The sequence below is a fragment of the Neophocaena asiaeorientalis genome, unplaced genomic scaffold (assembly GCF_003031525.2).
Source record: "Neophocaena asiaeorientalis asiaeorientalis breed wild unplaced genomic scaffold, Neophocaena_asiaeorientalis_V1.1 scaffold455, whole genome shotgun sequence".
Lineage (NCBI taxonomy): Eukaryota > Metazoa > Chordata > Mammalia > Artiodactyla > Phocoenidae > Neophocaena > Neophocaena asiaeorientalis.
Window position 1 is genome coordinate 296,425 of NW_020173777.1, and position 5,845 is coordinate 302,269.

Below are 5,845 nucleotides of genomic sequence, written 5' to 3' on the forward strand. Positions count from 1 at the left end.
AAAAAAAAAAAAAAAAACCTCTTACAACTCAATAAGAAAAATAATCTAATTACAAATGAGCAAAGACCTTTTTTGCAAAGAAGATATACAAACAGTCAATAAGCATATAAAAGGATGCTTAATATTATTAGTCATTAGAGAAATGCAAATCAAAACCACTTTGACATACCACTTCACACCCACTGTGATGTCTATAATTAGAAAGACAATAACAAGTATTGGCAGGATGTGAAGAAATAGGACCCTCATACGTTGCTGGTGAGATTGTAAAATGGTGTAGCCACTTTTAAAAACAGTTTGGAAGTGCCTCAAAAGGTTAAACACAGAGTTACTATATGACCCAGAAACTCCACTCCTAGGTATGTACCCAAAAGAATTAAAAAACATGTTCATAGAAAAAATCTTGTACATAAATGTTCATAGCAGTATTATTCATAATAACCAAAAGGTTGAAGCAACTCTAATGTCCATCAACTGATGAATGGATAGATAAAGTGAGGTACATCCATAAAATGGAAAATATTGAGATGTGCTTCAACATGGATGAACACTGAAAATATTATTCTACATGAAAGAAGCTAGTCACAAAAGGTGACGTACTGCATGGCTCCATTTATATTAAATGTCAGAATAAGCAAATCCATAGAGACTGAAAGTAGACTGTTGGTTGATAGTTGCTCAGGGTTGTGGTGGGGTTTGACTGCTAAGTGGTTAAAATGTTCTAAAATTGATTGCAATGATGGTTGCCCAACTCTGAATATAATAAAAACCATTGAATTGTATGTATACTTTAAATAGGTGAATTATATATTGTGAATTACGTCTCAATAAAGCTGTTGATTAAAAAAAATAAAACTCTGGTACTGCATGATCTAAATTGGCAGCATTCTCAAGTAACCAGCACTTTAGAGCTATACGCTTATCTAGATGAGCCACTCTCAACACTGCTCTGCCCTGTAGGTTGGCAACAGGAATTGGTGTAAGAGAGAAGGGATGGCAGCATTCATGAGTGTGCAAGGAACTGTGCATAAATCACAGCAGCAGTCACTAAAAGTAGCCCTTACTGAGCAAAAATCTAAAACATCATCTGTCAGGTGGGAAATTTCAAGAAAAAAAGCTGGGAAGTGCAACTCTAGAGAGGTTTCCCTATGGTAAACAAATGTTATAGAAAATGCAACAACTTCTACTCCCTCGACTAGCAAAGGGATGTACACTAAGCACCCTCCTGGCTTACTCAAACTTACATGAGTGCTAGTGAATAAACCAGAAGATGCTGGGTCTTTTCTTTGAAAAGAGTGCTATATAAATATGAGATTTCATAATTCTCTTCAATACGGCAAATGCCAACCAATACTGATAACTGTATGGAGCTTTACAAGCAACGAGGGAAAAAAAGTCAACTTTGTGCCTAGGATGAGGATAACTTACTCTGAGTTCAACATCTCAGAACGTGATGTAATGCTGGCAGGCAAATTCTGAGGTTGAATAATTTCTTCAATACCTTTCTTTTTTTTAAATGATTAATTCACATATAGCATCACCATATTAGCTCAGCCAGACAATTCTAGCAAGCACCATTGCATATAGATCAGGTACTACTTGTGAAAGCACTGCAGAAGTTTGACCCAGACAGAGCTGTCTCAGAGGCGAGAGGGTCCAGTTATTCTCAGGTTTTGAGAAAACGTTGCCAAAATAGCCAGTAGACAGAGAGAGACAGAGAACAAGAGACAGAGACAGCAGCCAGCAAAATACTTCATTAAATCACCAAGTCCTCAAGCCATCTAGTTCAGCTCCCTCAGCAACTGTTAAATCAGGCTCTAACCTTAAGGTAAAAAAAGCCCAGCTATTCATTTTGCAATTTCTTCAAGTCATCTATCTAGCCTTAAAAGAAAGGTGCTGAGGTTGATCTGATCTGTTACTCTCCAGATTAAAAAAAAAAATTCTTTAGGAGCATGCCACAGGTGTAATGAGAAAAAATATCCTGAAAAGTAGAAAAAAAAGTCTATATTCCAATATCAAAAGCATGAAAGGAGTAGAAAGAAAGAAAATCGGGGACAGGCAGCACTTAAGGAAGCTGCGGACAAAGAGAAAATACTGGAGGTAGGGGGTGGGGAGAAGTTTCCTTTTCCCTCTCAAACCAACCTCACAAAACTTGATTTTTATTTGCTTTCTATTTTTCAGAATCATGATTTCACGTTTGGTTATAAAATAAGCCCCTTGCTTACCACTTATTATAAAATAAGCCCCTTGCTTACCAGCTGGCATTCTGCTTTCTGCTTAGCACAGTTCTGAATGAAACTGGTGGTCTTGATATCACAGTAAATAACAATAATAATAAAATTGTCCATGTCCCTAACTCCAACTCACATAATCCCACCAAGAGCAGCCACAGTACAAGTAAGAGTCGGGAGACCAAAGAATTGTTTGGTTTAAATACATATATGTATACCAGATGAGAAAATTACTACAGGGCGGTAAAACATTTAAAAAAGAAAATGAAATGTGCCAGCAAATTCAATATATTAATATCAAAGTTTACAGCCTAAAAAGAATGGAAGTCTGATGAGGCAAAATTAGCACTGGCAAGAAAGCTCCGTTAAGTGACCCTGCAACAGGAAAGCTGCAAGCTTCTTCAAAAATGTCTCTCACTGATGTTAACCTTTGGCCAAGATGAGAGAGATACTCTGTGGACAACCAAGAGAAGAATTCTATCACTACATCTTGCACATATTTTCAAATGGGGTACCACCCAGTGTGGCTATATGGTCCTCGGGTTCTGATTACTGGTACCCAGACAGAACTCACCAGTTATTTACTGACCGTGAAGAAAGGATGCTTCTTTCCAACATATTGACCCTGAAAGCCTATGGACAGAGAGTGTCATTCCCAAAGCAAAACTCAGATTTACAAAAAAGACAAACTGCTCCTTGCAATATAGTCATAAAAAGTGACTTGATAACTGTGGATAGGAGAGGAGATGGAAAGGGGAATTAATAAAATGACTTCTTTTGAAACAACTAATGGAGAAAGGCAGGATTTGCCAATTTCAAAGCACTACTAAAATACTACCTATTATGAAGACCAGAACAAATTATCAAGAGAAAAATTTAAATGTTCTTTTTGCATCTGGATAATTTATTTAAACCCCAACTCTAATTCCTGAACAGGCTCCCCTTGGTCTCATCTCCCAAGAATAAATATTTGTCATATTATTACGCTGTTTGCTGGGATATAAAGGGCCCTACTTCTGTCAAGTGAGACAGTGGTCAATTAACAAAGTTGTAGTCTTATTTATTCTTGGTGGAAGACAGCTCCATAAAATATTATCAGGGTTTCACACAAGCCCTATCACTTTTTATTATTCCTTCTGCTCATACCACATGCTAAAATAAGTAAAAATAAAAATTAAAGGACCACCTTAGGCCTCTCTCCTCTCGGCAGAAATATTGTAGATGCATAAGAACACAGAGCTATTCCAGAAGTTTTAAGTTAAAGAAAACCCTACAATTAAATAACGTATATGAACACACACACACAATTGGAAAAGGGAGTAATCCAACAGATTATTGGAAGTCTCTAGAATGTTGAGCTTTTTAACTCAAAGTTGGCACATAATGCATGCAATACAGAGAGGGTGGAAGCTCTAGCTTTGGCTTAAAATAATTCCTTGCCTTTCACCAAACTGTGCCCCTACAAAGTGAGGGAAAGAAAAAGAAAGTAAGAAAATACCAACTTTTAGATTGGGATTTGTTGAATTCTGATGAAATTGATAAATTTTCAAAAACCTGATTCAAGGATTTTCTTTGTCCTAGAAATGAAAAATCTTTGTCAACACACAAGACAGGAATGCCAGTTTTCCCTTTCACTAGATTCCTATAACTAGTGCAGCAATCACAAACCAGGAAAGATTAAATAATCTTGTACTTTCTTCGGGTACTGCTAATGTCTCACTAGTTGAGGTCATTAATTTATGCAGGTTTTAGAAATAGAGAAGTTTTTCCATTAAGACCTGGGATAAAATCCCCTAGCTTACTGCACACCTGATGGGAAGAGCTATTTAAAAGCTCTCTGTAGCCACTTTCTGAAAATTTCAGGTTATGTCTTCGAACACACACACATCTCTTAACAAATATGTGGAATCATTCACCCCCTCCCTGTTAACTGAGCTACTTGGGTGTTGGGGGAGGCATACAGAAGAGGGACAGGATGGTTCCAGTGACTGGGCAGGTCATGAAGCACCTTATACATTCCCCACGACCCCGCCAAAAGAAAAATAGTTCACAGTAGAAGAGAGCTCCGCTGACTAGCAACCGCCCTAGGAAAAAAATATATACTCTAGCAAGTAAATCTGTTCTTATGAAACGAAGACCTTTTGTCCCACAGTATAACCACATTGAAAAAATTAAAAAAAAAAAACAAATTTCAAATTAACTAGAAAAGACTGACAATATAAATGAAGCCTTTGAAAATCCTGTAAGCCAAACCTTAAGAACCTAAAAAATATAAAGCCTGGTTAGAAGCTGTTTCTTCAGTAACCCAGAAAATAATATTTTATGAACTCCTATCCTCCTCTTTCTTTTCTAACACTGTGCTATCAACCTTCCAAGAACAGAAGCATCAGTGAAAGGAAGCAAATTGTTGGATTTAAGTCTCCAAACAAAGATGCTAAGTCTAACAAATTTTGAAAAGTCACAGGTAAAGAAAATAGCTACAGAAACACGGAACAAGACATCAACATCCATGAGGACATCAGCACCCAGCAGATCTGAGGAGTTAGTTCCCCAGTCAATATTCCCTCCCTCATGGAGATAAACTAATATCTTAGTTTGCTAGGAAAAAAATCTTTAATGTGGTCTCCAAAGTGCTCAATTGTGGTAAGTAAGAATTTTTAACACGCAAGATGAAATTGACCGCCACTTTTCTCATGTCCTAATGAAAACTATTGGGCAAGATTAAGGCTCATAGGTCCCTAACAGTTCTTACTTAATTTGTTAGAGGTAACATATCATGTTTTAAAATGCAAGTAAGTCCTTAAAATGAAGGAAAAGCCCTATTCCTTTTGTAAACCCTAATCTCACAAAAGCAGATTTCTATGCACGCTGGAATAGCAGGAAATCCTTTAACTTTTTTCCCAACACTTTTGTAAGTCAGACTCAAGTCTGGTTAAATTGTTCATTAAAAGAACATTCTCCTCTTTATAGAGCTAATGCAAACTCAAAGTAGGAACTGTGGATCTGTTGTAATCCATAGAGCAAATAAACACTTTACAAGAGAAAAGCAACACTACCATCTAGTTCCAACATTGTCAACCTGTGAGGGCAAATCCTGCCCATTGTTTACGGGGAAAGGGGACATTTGGCTTTCCCCTACCTTTGCCTGCTCTAATCTTGCCTGGTTGGAGTCTCTCTCCTGACCTCCAACCCTGGGGCAAGTCCTCTTTGTTGCCAACAAAGGGACTTCACCCCTTCTTCACACAGCGGCACTCAGAACCCAGAGACCACCTTCTTCCCATAATCCCATACTCCATTTCATCTCTTTGGAGGAGGCGGGTTGAGAAAAGTTTGGGTCAGTTATTTCGCCTCTAACCTGCCAAGACCAGCCACAGGCCAGGGGAGCAATCCCTAACAGACCTTAAGAGGAGAAAGTGCCCATATTTCTTGTCCAGGTTCTCTGATTTGGGGGCGGGGAGAAGGAGAAGTAGTGGAGGGCTTAAGGGCTTTATTTCGGAAGATGGCCCTTGCAATTGGATTTAAATTTGGAGTCAGCGAGACATGGAGTACCAAGTGGCAGGCAAGATTTTTGGAGGCTGGTGGGGGGCGGGGGTTGTCCAGGAATCTGGAAGGGC

General features: G+C 38.2%; 1 protein-coding gene across 2 annotated transcripts in view; it reads right to left on the bottom strand.

Moving 5' to 3' along the window:
* The window catches only part of AR (androgen receptor), a 162,471-nt gene that overhangs the window by 154,768 nt on the left and 1,858 nt on the right, over positions 1 to 5,845 (bottom strand). The gene's annotated exons all lie outside the window — the stretch shown is intronic.